Raw genomic sequence first — 19375 nt, forward strand, 5'->3', positions numbered from 1 at the left:
GAAATTGAATCGTATATTAACGACTTAAACCAAAAATTTGTGCAATGCCCAGTTCTGAGTACATACTTCATGAGTACTGTGGTCGTGTTTTGATTAGTAATGACTGTGATCTAACCTATAATACACGATATGGTATGGTTTAATTGCATTAGTGAATGAGGCGTACTAGAAGCTATCCTTAATTTACGATAGAGGCAGTCGGATTTTATGGCATTAATCCAAAATTTAAAAGATTCTTTTGCCAAAGATTTTTCAATATATTGCTTTTAGAACCCACATGTAATACTTGAACCTAAATATCATTATTGTTTACTTGAACCTCCCGTTTTTTGTGAAGCTCTTGTACCCATACACATGTATTTTCACCAATCTGGCCACGAAGGCTGTTGCATACGTTAGAATAAAGAACTTCACTTTTGAAACCGCGAGAAGACGGTTGTTATTCGCTTCATTAACTTAACTATCCCCCCGATTCCATCGAGTCTCATGTAGGTCAGGAAAACGCTCCCGGTCCATCATTCATTTTGAAAGCGTTAGTTCATTTAAGCAATTAAAAATCCTTAGTGTTCGAATCAACCCGATCGCTCTAAGGTCAGTTCCGTAAGTTCGTGAAGTTCCCACCCGCTTTGATTACGAGGTCCTCCTCGCATTTGTAGTGGAGTATAGAACCACATATCGTATGTTTAGTTGCGCCACCTAGTGGGCGGTATAGGCTGTAAATGGCAACCTTAAAGTGGAAGATTAATCGTCAATAGGTAGGACTGCATTAGCGTTAACTTTTTAGCGAAAACCCAGCTCTAATACCGGTTGTAACCCATCTTGTAATATCCGCCCTCGAAAACCTCATGATTTCTTCTTAATTAGAGTCGACCTGAGCGGTTGTATAGCTGGCATAAGAACAGCAATAATGTAACTAAAAGTCAAGAGGTTGTGGCCGATCAAAACGTTCGCAGCTCACCACTGCACAAAAATTTTTGCACGGCATAAGGTGCTGCAGTGGCAGTGAACCAATTCTTGGCCAGATTCTGGCCAATACGGTTAATTACCACACCCTCACGGGTAAGTCATAACCTATAACCGGTGCAAGTGAATACGCCCTCATTCAGGCGTTTTATTTGTCATAGGGGACGGCATTCTTACATGCCCTTTCGTCGCCGAGTACCGCCGGCGATCATATCATCAGTCATTTCTGCCCCAAAAAGGCAGTTCAGTTCGCCAACGTCTTCAACTAAACCCCGGTGCAACGAGGATAAGGAAACCCTATCAGGAGCTCAACATAACCAGCGCCAGCATCATGCCGCAATAGTGTACAGTGCATTTTTTTTTTTGGTATCATACGTCTGTCGAAGTAATTAAAATGCATACCAAAAAGTGTTTATAAATTCGTCTGTGCTCTGCTAATCAACAGCTATGGCCTACACTAAGTAATTACCATAGTGAAGTGTCTAAAACTAGGTCAGAATAGTGCTCAAAAGTAGTAGTAAGGTAAACGCAAAGCAAAATGCGTATATAAAAGTAAACGCAAATCTAAATGTAAACACAAAAGTAAAAGCAATCCCAGTTGTTTACGCAAATAAAAATGTAGTAAATTTGAAATCGTCAAGTAAACACATAAAACCTAATGAAGACATAGAAATCGTATAAGATAAGGCTAAGTTCTACTAATTAAAATCAATAAAAATAAAAATAAGTTAAAATTGTTAAAATGTTAAACGAAATGTGAATATAAAATAAAAATTAGTTGTATATAAGGAGAGAACAAGAAGTTTGAAAGTTTTTATCGTTAGTTATAAATAGAGTAAAAAGATGCGAATATAGGCAAAGAGTAGGGACATGTAAAATTCAAGAGATGTGTATGCAAATTTCGGTCACGTTAAATATGTGCAGACGTATGAGACGATAGGGTTGTAATTGCCGAACTTCCTTGGCTTGCATTTGTTTACAAATTTTCAGCAACACCACCAAAACATATGGAAGCGCTTTCATCAGTGAGATATCTCAGGTGAGCCAAGTTTGACAATTTTATTATCCGAAATTTTATTACGCAATCAAGTGATCGAGTGTAAATTAACACTAAATAAAATGTAAATTAAATAAATACTAAATAAAATGTCTGAATGCTAACGATAATATTTCTTATGAAATCTTAGAATCAGTTGTTAAAAGGGGCCTGATGCACTATTTTATTGGAAGAGCATTGGCCAAGGTAGGGTGGGCTGATAACACCCCCATTTACATCTAGGGGCGTGTAATGTGAGAAGTGCTATCTATATCTGTCTGTCTGTCTGTTTGTCATGCTATCTCTATTCCGGCCGATATTGGCTCGTTGCCTGTTTGCACGCGATACATTTTAATTGTTAAATATATTCAAGAGCACCCACAAGCTGCAGCCTCTCAAGAACACCACGACATTCGCTGACGAGTTAAAGCCGGATTTAAACACGCGCAGGGCTAACAGTTTGCAATACCATCAGCTCAACGTTGTTTGTTACACATTACGTCACAAACGTTACGCTGCTCGCCGTCGTCTAACTCGACACGTTTTCAGTATCAGTGTCACGGATCAGTCTCACGCTACGCCAAAACGCTAAAGCTACGTCATCATTTTAGTCTCTTTTTCTCTTGTACCGCCGTCTCTGCAGTGCCCTTGGAATCACATTCACAGGGCACGCATACACGCAACCAAGTTGCCAATATATATACGTTTAATCACGTCATATCTTATTTCGGAACTGGTTCATCAGTGCGCCGCAGCTTTAAACAGCGCTGTCACACTCTGTTCTCCACAAGTTGGCATCTTACATTTGAAAACATCACATCGAAAGTTCCGGTTGTTCAAACCTTTCGCAAATTAAACCGAGATTTGTATTCTAAATTTCATTCTAACAAGAAAAAAAGCTAACTTCGGCCAGCCGAAGTTAATATGCCCTTGCAGTTATAACAATTATTTAATATATTTATTTTGTCATAGAATTTGTACTTAATGCAGACTTACTAAATCAATTTTAAAATACATCAATTAATCACTTCCACGCTCTTATGGCGATACTTTGCTTACTGTTTTTTACACTCACAATAAAAGTTATACTGTATAAAACTCACAAAATAGGAAAATATAAACAAATTTTTTGGTTGGTATATATTATATTTATTCGTTCAACATCTAGCGATACCGAATAAACTTTCCAAATTTTCTACGGTAAATAGATGTCAGATTTATGTTTAGTTAAAATTAATATTTGTAATATTCCAGTCTTTTTCATGGGACCTATATGACATAGTCGTCCGAATTGAATCAAATTTAAACCGTATTTCTAAAAAGAAACCATCACTTAACATCGAAAAACTAACTAAAAAATTTAAGTAGAGAAAAGTTTTATTTTTTTGGGAATGCTAATATGGGATCTATATGCTATAGTCGTCCGATCCGGTTCCTATGGAAGCTATATGGTACCCTCTGCAAGGGTACAAAAATGGAGCCCCCCACCCTGGAAGCGCTGAAGCAAAAGCGTTGTAATATCCGCAGGAGTATATCGCGGATCAGAACAGCGGTTGCATTGGCCGAACTTACATGCCGGTTTACTATTTTGGAGGCTTATTTTAAACAAATTGTGGCTGTCCAAACCGACATCGAGGCGATTGACGTAGGATTCAAACAGCTTAACTACCGCTCCGAGCAGGAAAATTTTTTCATCGCCATCAAGATGTGCATAAAGAAGCATCTTGGAGACGATGTGCACAATTCTACGGCTCGCACGCCGGGCATGTTAATGAGGTCTGTTTCAACTTCGTCTATCAAGCTATCCAGGCTCGCTCTTCCGATTATTTTCGGCGAGTACTCGGAATACAAAAACTTCATCACGACATTTAAGCAAGCGGTACCCCAGCAGGATTCTTTTTCGCCAATCGAGAAGTTTAACCATCTCATAAACTGTCTCCGAGGTGCTTCCCTAGAAACCGCCAAGGCGTTTCAGGTCACACATGAAAATAACGGTAAGGCTTTACTACGCATCCAAATCAGATACGATAATCTTACAATCGTATTTTTGGACAACATTAAGTCACTGTTCAACTTGCCAACTGTGTCCATTGACAACAATGGTGCTGCGCAGCCTAGTCGACAACCCGTCGGCATTATTAAACTAAACACTATCACGCCGGTGCGAAGGTACTTGTAATACTATTGGGCTTGCAATACTTGGTGGTGAACGCCCGAGAAGTCGCTCGCCGTGTTGTACGCAACTGCCTAAATTGTGTACGTTACAGACCCAAGTTGCTGCAGCAGTTTATGGGTAACCTCCCAGTCGAACGGCTCACCCTCTCAAGACCAATCGCTCGTTGCGGCATAGACTTCTGCGGACCCGTATGGACCTATCTACGAGTTCAAGGAAAGCTGCCAGTAAAAAGCTATATCGCAGTTTTTGTGTGCTTCACCAAGAAGGCAGCACATATCAAGATAGTCGGCGAACTATCGACCGACTTGTTCTTAGGTGCTCTGTACGAATGATCGCTAGGCGCGGCCTGCCCTCCAACATCTTTTGCGACAAAGCAACAAATTTCGTTGGTGCAAGCAATAATATGAAGGACTTAAAGGCGTTTCTCTTAACCGAAAAGAATCAGGACTGAACATATTGTACGAGCGAATTCGTAACAGGACCCTACAGTTTGGGGGCCTCTGGGAGGCTGCTGATATAAGCGCAAAGAATCTTATCTTTTGCCCGCTGAAGAATGCCCGAAGAAAGTGGCTGCTAATTGGGTGTACATCCTCAACTCACGCCCGCTTTGTCCACACTCATCAGAGAGACCTATTCGCCTTAACGCCTGGTCATTTCCTCGCACGACTACTGCGAACACTGCCAGACTGGGAGGCTGGGGATGATCAGGTTTACTGCTCACAACGATGGAGCCGTATCAGCGCTATCTAGCAACATATTTGGAGGCGATCGTCAACAGAGTATCTTCACGAGCTACGGCCCGAACGAGTTGGACTGCACGCTCCCCAAACATCGACATCAACGACATGGTCATAATCCACGCATCGCTGGCCATTAAGTCGCATCAAAGGATAACCCGTTCGAGTCGCCGACATTCGGACTGCAAAAGGAAACATAAGGCGTCCCTTTCAAGAATTGGGCCGCTTACCAATTTATTAAAAGTAACTGGGTACTTTAAATGGGACCGGAATGTTGGACCATAAATTTAAATACCACATGTAATACTTGAACTCGAATATCATTGTTGTTTACTTGAACCACCCGTTGGTGGTAAAGCTCTTGTACCCATACACATATATTTTCACCACTCTTGCCACTAAGGCTGTTGAAGAGGTAAGAATAAACAACTTCACATTTGGTTCCACGCGAAGACGGTTGTTCCTCGCTTCATTAACTTAACTATCCCCCCCGATGTGGGTCAGGAAAACGCTCCTGGTCCATCAATCACCCTTCCTGTTCTAAGACACCGAAAACCTTATAACCAAGCTATTTGCAAAGCAGAGAAATATAGAGTCTCTACCCTGATTAAGGTATGCGCAAATAAATAGAACTTTGAAAAATTGATGTCAAAAACGTATACACTGCGCGAAATATCCTTAAAAACATCAAATTTGGACCGATTTCACCCTACAAAAATACGATTTAGAAAGATGCATGTCAATAGATTTTACTCTGCGCGAAATATCTTCAATTCTTGCAAGTAATATCCGATTTTTCCTATGTGATCTATAGGATATAGACGATACGATCGAGGCGCTTTTCAAACTTAATCTGCGTACACATGTTTTAAGACGACTGTGACCAGATCGCTCGCGTTTAAACTGAGCTCGCAAACGGTACTGAAGTAGACAGACAGACGGACATGGCGATATCGACTCCCCTATTGATCCTGATCAAGAATATATATACTTTATGGAATCGAAACGTCTCCAACACTGCGTTACAAACTTCTGGCAGAAACTATAGATCTGATTTGATTTTAGCAAACCTTTTGATACTGTGAGCCATGGTATTTTCTTGTGGAAGCTTATAAGAGTTTTCGATTTTTTTATAACAACAGAAAAGTTGATTATAGTAACACCCTCTCAAACATCTAACTTTAAGCAGCTCCCCGCTTTTCTCTATGTATATTAATGAGCTTCCAAATGTAATGTCTTCTTGTAAAGTCCACTCTGACGACTTACAAATCTGTGTATCCCGTCCTTTATGTAGTAATGTCGAATGGTCGAAGAATATGAAAACTTAAACCAATACTTGAGCCAGACATAAATGTTAATGAACTTAATACAAATTCCTTTAACTGCACAGTACCTGAAATCACAGAAAATAAATATCTGAACCTGAAATCTGAAACTGTCTGTGATATTAGGTTTAGGTTTATGTGTGTTAACTAGTATGATGTCCTTCAGAGTACACTAAGAATTAAGAGTGACACCACTGGGTCTGACAACAAAAATCCCAAATTTATTAAAATACTGCTGCCAAAATCATCCCATACATAAAGTATACCTTTAATACTGCACTGACAATATCTACATATCCGGACTGTTGGAAAACGGCAAAAATAATTTCGTTCCCCAAATCAATTAATTAGTACAGACCCATCTCCATTTACCATACCTTAGATATTTGGTCAAAGGTATTTTATCAAAGGTATTTGAAGATCTCTGATCAAATTAATAAATTTATGTCCGACAATGCAATGCTTAATAACAATCAGTCTAGTTTTAGGAAAAACAGAAGCTGTACCTCAGCTATTTTAAAAATTGCAAACGACCTAAGTGAATAAATAGTCGAAAATAATGTTACTTTCTTAGTTTTACTGAACTATAGTAATGCCTTCGATACAGTAAACCATAATGTCCTTTATGCAAAACTACGTAATATGTTTATGTTTTGTGAAACTTCTGTCCAACTTGTGGCTACAAAATCATCCTCAATCTATTCTACTCTCTAGCGTTTCGTCTTCATTTGAAAATGTTAAACATGGTGAAAATGAAAAAATGAAAAAAAAAACTCCCGCTAAAAAATAGGGAACACCCTTCACATATTGAATCGATGTATCGATAGTGACAATGTACATATCGTTAAGCTTATCACGTATCACCACTAACATACACACACTAAAACACTGAAATAGAAATTTGTGCAGACCGGTAGAAGCTAATATCTGGAGGATTTTGTTACCAAATAAAAAGATTAATTACTGTCCAATCTTTGTCATATTCGGAAACACTAAGGTTTCACGATCAACAGAACTCTTACCTGGAATGATCATATTACAAAGTCTGTAGGGAAAAAATATGGCATAATAACGACATTATCAACTAACTAAAAATTGCCTGCCCACCCATATACGCTTACTAATATCTAAAACCTGCATTGTTCCAGCGCTATTTAATGGAATAGAATTTTTTTAAACTGTGACACTATCAGTAAAAACAAAATTTTTAATTAATGCTATTCGATCATGGAATAAGCTCCCCAACCATTTAAAAAATATAAGCAGTGCCACGCAATTCAAGGTAAAATTATTCACACATTATTCAATAAAAATAGAAGGCGACTTAGGTTAGTCTTTTTTTAAATTAGTTTTAATATATATATATATATAACAATTAAATATTTGACACTCTTAAAGACTAGCGCATTAACTTATAAATTCCAAACTTGTAGTGTTAGGATGACATTTTTATAATAAATTACATAATAACTGCAACTCAGGAGGTATCGGGATTAATTATGAGTTCGTTGACTTCCATGATTCCTGCCCAGAAGGTCAAGTCCAACGCGCCTATTTGGGAAAGGATTTGCCGTCTACCTTTAGCGGACCCGACATTTGGCGAGCCGGGCAAAATCGACGTTATCTTAGGAGCTGACCAACCTTTACTAAATTTAACATTGCATTACATACTTATTGGGTTATTACAGGTATCTACAACGCAACGGGATATACATTGCATCCATTTAAGGACTCTTTGCCGCTGATCGGGTCTACTTTGTCATAAGCTCTCAACCGCTTCGTTTTGTTGGAACAAAAGTTTCGCAAATTCCCTGCAATATGTTGAATCTATGAAACATTATTTACAAAGAGGCCATGCCGCAAAGCATGCTGAGGATACCGCAAGTTATAATTACTTGGCGTGTTTAAACCAGATAGCACAAGCACGGGTTGCCAATTTGTATTTGACGGCTCTGGCAAGGACTTTACTGAACCTTCGCTCAACTCACGACTACACGTTGATCCCCCTTTTCAAATGGACTTAATTGGGTTATGTCTTCCGTCAGCATCCCTATGTGCTCTGCGCGGGCATCGAAAAAATGTTTAGAGGCATTTTCGTATCAATTTCAATATCAACGTATCATCTAGCGCAAGGAGGAAAATGCTACGCTCGATCACTATGGACTTTTGACTGTAACCTATAAGCATCTTCACCATTCTTAGCCGTTCGAGCTCTCAAGTGGCTAACTTAAGATTACTTCCAATTGTTTCCGAAAGCTGCTGCCGTGCTGATCAGGGACGATTACGTTGATGACATTCTCACTGGGTGCGATCAATAGAAGATCACATTGCCGATTTTGCTCCTCAGCAAAGCTCCCTTCAAGCTTCGAAAATGGAGTTCGAATTGCTGTAAATTCTTAAAATCATTGCCAAAGAAGATATGTGAGTATCCACTTGAAACTTTAGAAGAGGATAGTTTCCCTCGATTTGTCAAAATTCTAGGACTCCGCTAGTAACCCTCACAAGATTATCTTTTCTTTAAATTAGAAATGCCTGAAGACACCACTACGCTTAAAGCGAATTTTGTTGTTTGAACTTGAAAAAATGTACGATCCACTGGGCTTACGGTTCTCCTGAAAGTAATTTTTCAAGATAGTTAGCTGAGTGCCGTCGACTGGAACCAACCCGCAACTATGTGCACTTTGGCAGCTGTTCGCAGTATCGCAAAGTCAGGACGAAAACATTTCGAATTTTTTGTCGAGTAACGAAATTAATTCGCATTTATTCCGCCCTCCTCACCCCATTTTGACGGCATTTGGGAGACTGTAGTACGGCCTATTAAGCTTTATCTTCGTCTAGTAGTCGGCAGCAGTGCATTAACATTCGAGAGATTCGATTCGTCACGGTTAAAACCGTCAAAGAAATCTACAGACGACCTATCGCGAAGATTGCTCTGCTTCCTTTGAACTGAACCGTTGTTCAGGAGGCCGGTACGTTGGGAAATAAATCTCTCTTGTTTGTTTTTTTGGTTTAGATTTCTATAAATAATCGTTTGAAATGAAGATTACACTAGTCATAAGACACATCATTGTAATTCCTAGATTAATGCACTTCGCACTCATAGCCAAAACTGCAGCTGTACAAATGCGTTAGTATAGGTAAAGATCACGGGTTTTTTTCGTTTCCTTTAACCCTTTTGGTTCTTGGTCTGTCAGAAAATTACCGCCCGCGTGCACATACACAAATCGGAACTTAGTATAGTTAAAACGGCCCTTAGTAAAAACCGCTAGTTAGAACCGCTCTCTTGAAACCCGCTCTCAGATAAAACCGCTAGTTCACTCTTAGTTAACACCGCTAGTGATTAAAATCGCTTGTAAATATTTGTAATCAAATAAAATCACCCGCAAATAAAGTCCACTCTTTTTATTCGGAACCAGTTAGCTTATCTTGTGAAAATTTCATGCTTGAAAATTTCCTGTCGCAAGTTAAATTTAGTTCAATTTTAAGCCGATACTTACCCTTGACTTGACTAAACTTCTCACTACAATGTAAAAAGGTCACAAAAACAACATTATTATTGTCAAGTTACATGCCCACGCTGAGCTAGATTTAAGATATGGGCCATTCTTTGATGTCAAATGTGACATGCGTACACACTCAAACTTAAAAATAGCATGTACCAAAACTGCATTTCATTTTTACAAAAGGCGAAACTTATAGCTCTTAATAAGCACTAAAATTGGTGATAAGAGTGAGTTTAGACAATTATTGATTTTAAAAATAAACACAAATATCTAGGGCATTCGCAGGCCACATAGAGAAAAAGTGACATTTTCGAGTTCATAAAATGCACTGCCACTAAGAGCAAACAATTTTTTTGGACCCAGAAGGACGTATATAGAAGATTATCATTATATAGCAGATCATCCCCGACAGCCAGTTTGGCCTTTGTGTATTGGACACGCAACTGGACTCTGCGTATTGAACACGCCACTGGATAGTAAATTGGTTAAAGCTTGATAAAAACAAATATTTGCGCACAGTTGCAAATTGGTTGCAGTTTGGTACACGTGTCGACATACGTTCTTCGGTACCGTACAGTTCACTAATCCGCGCGATAAAAGCTTTAGAAACCGTCGCAGCATCTTGATTTTGCTTAGCCCGAGTTTAGTGAATTCGAATTGGATTTAATTACCGTTCCACAAACATATATAAGAAAATAAAATAATGAAAAAAATATCTTATATAAACACAATTTCGAAACACAGAACCCATTGCAAGACTAGACGGCTAATCCTTTGATTGTGAAGTAATTTAAATTAGATCACCAAATTAAAAATTCACTTCTCTTGCATTCTTGCGTATAATTTCAACATGCCGTTGAGACACCGTTTAAGTCGATTGACATATAGCGTCGATGATGGCAATGATCATGCCAACATTTTACTTTCGCGACTTTAAAGTGTGATATAGATCGCATGGGAGATGTTATGCAACAACAAGTCGTAGCAATTCGAGCCAGTGAACTAGAATGCAGATTAGTCATTTTAAGCAATTACATAAATCGTGCGTTCGACCTGCAAGAGAAAATTGAGTTAAATTATCCGGTCTTGTCCTCGCTGCGCCATATGATAGAAACGGTCACAGCAATTTACGAATTTTTACTTTCACTTGGACACGACAAGGTAATAGCAAAAGCAATGATAATACACATCGTTATCATAAAAGTAGACTCAAAAACTAACTATCGATGGGTAGGATGTCTGGACTTTCAAACGATTCCCCTTTGGAACGACTGTCAAGATGCACTTAATAAACGCTACCAACATTTGGCAGCTGATGAGCCTACGACAGGTTCCCATAAGTATCGTAAGCCATCGCGGATTTTTCCAATAATAATCCATTCCAAGAACCACAATGCACATATTGTAAAACTGCTGACCAATTCATTCACGCGTGCGTTTCGTTTGGAGCCGCATCGATGGCTGCAATATATAAATTCTCCAAAGAAGTTTCATTGTGCATAAACTGCCTACGGAAAGGGCACTCTGTTGCTTCGTGCCAGTCGTCAATGTGCAGGGTGTGTGCAAAACCATATCATTCGCTGCTGCACAGGTATGGCTCTGAGTCTACGACTTTCGAACTTTTTGCCTCCAACCATACTTCCCCAGATACCAACCACCTCTGCAGTGCATCATGCGATTAGCTACAGCCCTCGTTGATATTGTAGGAGTTAATGGTCAAAAACATATTGCTCGAGTACTTTTGGGTTCAGGGCCGCATTTAAACTTTATTACAGAGGAGTTTAAGCGGTATTGTAGGCACACAAATTTTCTCGGAATAGGACAGTCGAATGTCACCGCTCGCCATATAGTTCAAGCAGCAATTCAGTCTCGAACACAGAATTTTGAAATAGTCACAGAACTGATTGTTTTAAAGTCGATATCCTCATCCCAACCAGAGCGGGCACTTCAACTTTTAGACTGGAAGCTTCCTGTCAACATAGAGCTAGCCGATCCCCTCCTTCACAAACCCCAGTGAATTGATAGATTTCTTGGCGCCGATGCATTTTTCGAGTTGTTAAGGGAAGGAAAATTTAACTCTACAAAATTCCGTTTTTGGCTGGATAGTCTCAGGTCGGTGTAGGTCTTCGCAACAACAATCGAAACAGGTCTGCTCTATGGCAAGCGCAGTTTAAGAGCATTACACTTAAGACAAGATGGTTTGAAAATTCTGTGAAATAGAGAGCCTGTCAAACATTGCAGTGAATAAGCTTTACACTCCAGAGCAAATACTTTGCTCTTTGGAAACTATTGTTCGAATACCCTCCGGGCGACTTCAGGTTTCGTTGCCATTTAACTCGAGCCTTAACTGTCTAAGTTCGTGGTTCGAGATGGCAAAAGGATTTTTTCTCGCCTAAGAGAGATGGTTGTCTAACAATCCAGAGGTCCTTTCTATGTACGTTGCCTTTATGAAGGAGTACATATCTTTGGGCATATGCAATACCAAACAAGCCTCATTTCTTAATTTTATTCTCAATGCGTACTAAGACCGCAACCTTCGTCCACTAAACTTAGAGTGGTTTTCGATGCCTCGAATAAGACTAGATCAACGAAATATTAATGATCGGACCAACCATACAGCCATGTCTATACGCTACGCTACTAAGGTTTCGACTTGCTATCACAGCCGACATCACTAGGATGAAATAGATGAACGTGAACGTAACTTTCAATAGTTTTGAGGCAAGCTGAAAAGGAACCTTTACAATTCTATCATTTGAACACCATTACCTACGGCATAGCCTGTGCTCCGTTCCTGGCTATATGCTGCCTTAAAGGTTCCTTGGTTTTAGCTCGAGATTTTTACGTTGACAATCTCTTGTCAGGCGCAGACACAATCGAAGTATTTGAAACATTGCGTAAAGACCTAGTAGAATTTTTAAACTCGTCCGGATTTGTCCTCGCCAAATGGGCAACCAATAGCAATCAGCTTAATGATCATCAAAGGCGTTTGGGCTCATTAGGAACCCAAGGCACGACGTTTTCTTCCAGAGGCCTCTGAGGAAGCATTGCACTAACTAAGATTTCAATGCTCTCTCTTACCGCTCGTCTCTATGATCCTCTCAGACTTAAACTTCCTTTCGTCACAAACGCCAAAATTCTCATCCAACAGATTTGGCTACTTAAACTAGAGTGGGATGAACCAATCCATGACTAACTTAATCAAAAATAGCAATTGAGTTTGACTCGCTGTTAATTTCAAGGCATGAAGGCACGCATAACAACAAAGTATGTCAAATACACGGCTTTGCGGATGCAAATGGTTGTTATCTGTACATTCGGGTCGAGCATCCACATGGTGTGGCACCTCTAAAAACAATGCCGAGATCGTTTTGTTTTGGCTATAAAAGCACCCTTCAAAACTCAAAACATTCGTTGCCAATCGCGTGAGTGACATCCAAGAATTAACATCAGCTGTAAGTTGGCGACATGTCCCTAGCAACCCATCTGACTTCCCACCACGGGGATGTTCAGTCAGCGAGTTAAAAAGTTAATTTCAGAATCAACGACTTCGGCAACGCAACAAAGTCTCGTACGTGGTCATCACTAAACCCTACCGCGATTGAGCTTAGTTTCGCCTTTCTATTTACATGATGACCCCCACCCTTATCAAAAAGAAGAAGGCATTTGTAAGAAAATTTATAAAGTTACTAAAATCGATAAAGTTACCAGACCCAATTCAAAAATTAAAACCATTGGTAGTTACTGAATCAATCGGAAAGTTTGAGTTGTCTTTATTGCAAGTAGACTTTTAAATGCGCCCTTGGAGTACAATGCGAAATTTCCGCTTCTTATGCCGAAAGGCAACAGATTTGTAAGCCTTTACATCCAGCACTTACATCGAACAGATGGTCACGCAGGACTGAGATCGTTTGTCGCGAATGTACCGTTGTCGTTAGACAATCACACATTATTTTCGATATAAGCCAAAATTAGTTTCGCAAATAATGGGTGACTTGCCATCAGACCATTTAAAATAAGTCGAACTATTTCGTCCGATTCCAGTTTCATTGGGAATTCGTGTCAGGTCTCCGATCAAGCTGTATGTAGCAACTTTTTTATGCTTTTTGACAAAGGCAGTCTTCCTTGCAATTGTAAAGGATCTCCCAGCTAATACATTAATCCTATGCTTATCCAGATTCGTTGGACGTCGCGGACCAACCGATAAACTTAATTGCGACAATACTACGAATTTCTCCGGCTCCTCTTGCATCATTATGTGCAAATTAGAAGATCGCAAGGACGCTATGACTATCTTTGGCTCACCTCGCCGATTCGAATTCATCTCCATCCCTCCCAAAGAGGCTCATTTAAGAGGCATTTGTGAGGCCACAGTCAAATATGTTTCTCCGAAACGATCTACTTAAAGAAGATGAATTTCAGACGATCATTGTGGAGGTTAAAGCTGTTCTTAATTCGCGCCCGATCATTGCAGATAGCTCAAGCCCTAACGATGGCGATGCTATAACCCCTGGGCATCTCGTCGCCGGCACTAGCTTAGCATCCTTGCCTCCAGCGTCTGTCTAGCCAAACTTTGAACCACTCTTTACGTACCTACACCGTTCGAGACTACTTGCTAGGCCTACAACAACGCGTGAAATGGAAAAAAGAATCCCCAAACTTGACCCCTGGAACTGTCGTAACCTACCTCTCTTGGGTGTCATTACCGAGAAAGCAGGAGACGATGGATAAACAACTAAAAAACTTAAAATAATTACTTAAATCTAACAACGTTGACCATTTAGCTATAAGAAACGGCCTAGAGCGCTGCAAGCAAATAAAACAACCCCCAACGGGTTGCACAAAAACTCAAAAATAAAGGAATCGCGTGTAAATGCAAAAGCGTGAGAGCGCGAGAGAAAATCTTTTCTATCGACTGAACGTGGGTTGTGAAACACTAACAACTTTTTACGTACACAGTTAAATAAAGCGCAAGAAGTAGAGCGGGTTGGAGAGAATAATATTACTCGTGCAATATTACAAAAACAAACACTAAGAGCATTGGCAAAGCATGTACAAGAGAATGACATTACAATAACAATGCACAGGGATTAGAAAATTTAAAATATAATTATCAAAACTCTAATAGTGAGTACAGATTTATATGAAAAGCCTAGAGCCTAAAGCTGTTAGGATAAGCTTGGTTTAGAGAAAAACATCAGTAATTTCAGAAATTAATCAAATATTGAAAAAATCGCAGAACACAAGATAAACACAATCGATTACAAGCGACGCTAAGTAGAATGGAATGGAATGGTACTAATGCCCTGAATCAGAATTAGTTTTTGTTTACTTATTGAGTCACTGTTTCCAATCGATATTATTACAAAATCATTTAATCTACACAAAGCTAATGATAGCATAAATTTGGGATTTAAAAGAATGCAATATATTTGGAACGGCAAAGATCCTAAAACTGATACCTCCTTTGGAGAGCTGCTCAAAGTTGGAAGTTTGAGGTCTGCAAACTTAGTAAAGCGTATTAAAAGTTGAACCACAAAATATCGTGCCGTGTAAAATAAATAATTGCAAAAAAACCCCCACAGTATCGAAGGCTTTGCTAAAATCTAGTAGGGTCAATACAGGTACTTTTCCTTTCTCAATGCTTACTCGTGTTTTCTCGACTATATTAGTTAATGCTGTTAAGCAGCTTCTATTTTTTCGTTATTTAACAGACGACCATTGATCTCTACAAGTCTGACAATAGCTTGGTCATTAGGTTTTCGTTTACTTTGGGCAGGAAAGGTAATATTGATATTGGCCTTTAGTCACCATTTGCCTTAGCAACGGAAGTGGTTAGAACGCTATTTATGACAAAAGTTACATATGGCAATATCTGTGGCAAAATAATTTGAATAGCTTGATATTAAGGACAGCTTCTAGTATATCACATTCACTAACACATAAAGATCTAGTATCACAGGTTATATCACAGTCATTATTTATCAGGTACTAAGCCTTGCTCAAATTTTTGTCTTAACTGGTTGATGTCTGAACCAATTTTAAATAATGGTTTTGGTTTTCCAACGGCTAGTCTTTTGAGATTTGTCCATATTTTATGCGAATTAACTGCGTTGTTGAATTTTGCGTGAAAATATTTACATTTACTTGAGTAAATTAGTTTCGTCACTATTTTCGGTAGGGATAAAAATTCCTCATATAAATAGTTTTCTTTATACCTTTTATACAAACAAAAAAAAAAAAGGAAAAACAACGATACATAAGTTGTTTGCTTATTTAGTCCCACGCATAGGAACTTTAAAAACGTTTCAAAACTAAAGCGCTGCTTAAAAGTTTTTTTTTTGGTTTGGTGTCAAAATATACACCATATATATAAAAATTATCAAATATATGGCACCCCTCTAAAAATTCAATAAAAATGCAAGACCAAAATTTGTCAGTACAAATTTGAGTACAAATTGTCCAGAACCAAAAAAATCAAATTAAGTACCCAAGTAATTTTGTTCAACAATTTTTTTTAGAGATTGTAAACCGGACAAAAAAAATTGGCCAAAAAAGTAATTCTTTTTTCTGCCAATTTTATTGTTTGACGTTACCGATTCGGTCTTTTGAGATAGCTTGTAGTGCTATAATTGTTTGTTTTTATACCCTTGCAGAGGGTATTATAATTTCAGTCAGAAGTTTGCAACGCAGTGAAGGAGACGTTTCCGACCCTATAAAGTATATATATTCTTGATCAGCATCACTAGTAGAGTCGATCTAGCCATGTCCGTCTGTCCGTCTGTCCGTCTGTCCGTCCGTTTATATGCAAACTAGTCTCTCAGTTTTAAAGCTATCTGCATGAAACTTTCCCAAAAGTTGTCTTTCTATTGCAGGTAGTATATAAGTCGGAACGAGCCGGATCGGACGACTATAGCATATAGCTCCCATAGGAACAATCGGAAAAATAAATGAAAAAAAATTATAACTTTTCTGTTTTTTATTTTTTTGTTTAGTTCTTCGACATTTAGTAATGGTTAAATATTTCCGATTTACGGATTAAATTTCATCAAAGTCAGACGACTATATCATATAGCTCTCATAGGAACAATCGGAAAAATAAATGAAAAAAATTATAACTTTTCTGTTTTTTAATTTTTTGTTTAGTTCTTCGACATATAGCAATGGTTAAATATTTCAGAATTATGGTTTAAATTTTATCAAAATCGGACGTCTATATCATATAGCTCCCTTAGAAATAATAAAAATATATAAAATAACTATCAAATAATTGAGCTGCAAATCATCATAGCTTCAATGTTTTTAAACATATACGAAAGTAAATCATAATTTTAATGTTTTCAAAAATGTTTAATTCTTGCAATAGCTGCAAGGGTATATGAACTTCGGCTTGCCGAAGTTTGCTTTCTTTCTTGTTAAACATAATTCATACTTAAATGTTATGTAAATAAAATAATTTTTACTTTCTTAATACTTTTATGAAAAAGGACATGCCTCGACTAAGAATAGAATCAGTGCACGTACATTCTAATTTGTCAGTGACCAAGACAGGCAGAACTAATATATATGAAAAGGATAATTCGAATTTTTAGCTAAATGTTTGAGGTATTTTTTACAAATAATAAAAGGCTAGATAGGCATTAATAAAATACAAAAAAAAAAAAACCAAAAAAAAAAAAAAACAAATCACACAACTAGAAGTAAGCTTGGGACCTCGACACCTTGGGATTTGGCTTCCTGTTGAGGACACCTTAGACGACTAGTCCACGTATTTTGAGTACATTTTTCTTAAAATGAGTAAATTTTTCTTAAAATGAGTACATTTTTCTCAAATTCGAAATACATCCTTATTTTTTATATACCATCGTGTAAGCCACGAAAAAATAGTCAACTTTAAAAATTTTTTTAGAGAAAATACTGAATAGAGTTTTTTGGAAATTTTTTGCACTTAATAAGTTTTCAACTTTATTTCAAAATGTTTGTTTTAAAAAAATATTGAGAAAGAGTTGTTGAAATCGAATAATTCAAAAAGATAATGAAAGCTACATAAATGTCCCCTACAAAGATGAAACGGCGTCGGTTTAAACAAAAAATTCGCTTTTGGTGTTAAAATAGAGTTTTTTAATTTTGCCTAATGGACAGTTTTAAACCAATCCAAAGTTCGTAGATCATTGTCGAGTTATCATTTCAGCAGTTTTTAAAAATGTCCTTTCGAGAAAATGCGTTTTAAATTTCAGGTGCAGCGGTATATGCGTTTGAGCTGTCATTCAAAAACAATTTTAAGTAGCCCCTTAAATGAGTACAAATATCCTAAATTTCTCAATTTTTGAATGTAAGCATTTTTTCAGGGTATGTTTTGACCCGAAACTATATGCTCATTAGAAAAAAACCTTGGATGCAATGACCACAAATGTTATTTTTCACTGTTGCACGCGACTACGATAGAAGCAGAAAAGTTAATAAGATGTTTTTGTTATATTCTTCGATTATAAAAAGAGCAAATATCAATGCATTTTAACTGTCTTTGAAAAAATGAATCAAAACAAAACGTGCAATAGAAATGTTCAAAACTTTCGAACTTTTTTGACTTTTAAAATATGTTATAAGTAAATGCAAAATTTACTCTTATTAGTTAAATTCAATCGAAACATTTATAGACTTTAAATTTTTGGCTGCGAAAAGGATAATTCGAATTTTTAGCTAAATGTTTGAGGTATTTTTTACAAATAATAAAAGGCTAGATAGGCATTAATAAAATACAAAAAAAAAAAAAACCAAAAAAAAAAAAAAACAAATCACACAACTAGAAGTAAGCTTGGGACCTCGACACCTTGGGATTTGGCTTCCTGTTGAGGACACCTTAGACGACTAGACCACGTATTTTGAGTACATTTTTCTTAAAATGAGTAAATTTTTCTTAAAATGAGTACATTTTTCTCAAATTCGAAATACATCCTTATTTTTTATATACCATCGTGTAAGCCACGAAAAAATAGTCAACTTTAAAAATTTTTTTAGAGAAAATACTGAATAGAGTTTTTTGGAAATTTTTTGCACTTAATAAGTTTTCAACTTTATTTCAAAATGTTTGTTTTAAAAAAATATTGAGAAAGAGTTGTTGAAATCGAATAATTCAAAAAGATAATGAAAGCTACATAAATGTCCCCTACAAAGATGAAACGGCGTCGGTTTAAACAAAAAATTCGCTTTTGGTGTTAAAATAGAGTTTTTTAATTTTGCCTAATGGACAGTTTTAAACCAATCCAAAGTTCGTAGATTATTGTCGAGTTATCATTTCAGCAGTTTTTAAAAATGTCCTTTCGAGAAAATGCGTTTTAAATTTCAGGTGCAGCGGTATATGCGTTTGAGCTGTCATTCAAAAACAATTTTAAGTAGCCCCTTAAATGAGTACAAATATCCTAAATTTCTCAATTTTTGAATGTAAGCATTTTTTCAGGGTATGTTTTGACCCGAAACTATATGCTCATTAGAAAAAAACCTTGGATGCAATGACCACAAATGTTATTTTTCACTGTTGCACGCGACTACGATAGAAGCAGAAAAGTTAATAAGATGTTTTTGTTATATTCTTCGATTATAAAAAGAGCAAATATCAATGCATTTTAACTGTCTTT

General features: G+C 37.4%; 1 protein-coding gene across 1 annotated transcript in view; it reads right to left on the reverse strand.

The window, feature by feature from the left end:
* Positions 1-19375, reverse strand: part of LOC128256357 (sarcoplasmic calcium-binding protein, alpha chain) — a 236863-nt gene that overhangs the window by 41702 nt on the left and 175786 nt on the right. The gene's annotated exons all lie outside the window — the stretch shown is intronic.

Source organism: Drosophila gunungcola (assembly GCF_025200985.1).
Source record: "Drosophila gunungcola strain Sukarami chromosome 2R unlocalized genomic scaffold, Dgunungcola_SK_2 000015F, whole genome shotgun sequence".
NCBI classification, from domain to species: domain Eukaryota; kingdom Metazoa; phylum Arthropoda; class Insecta; order Diptera; family Drosophilidae; genus Drosophila; species Drosophila gunungcola.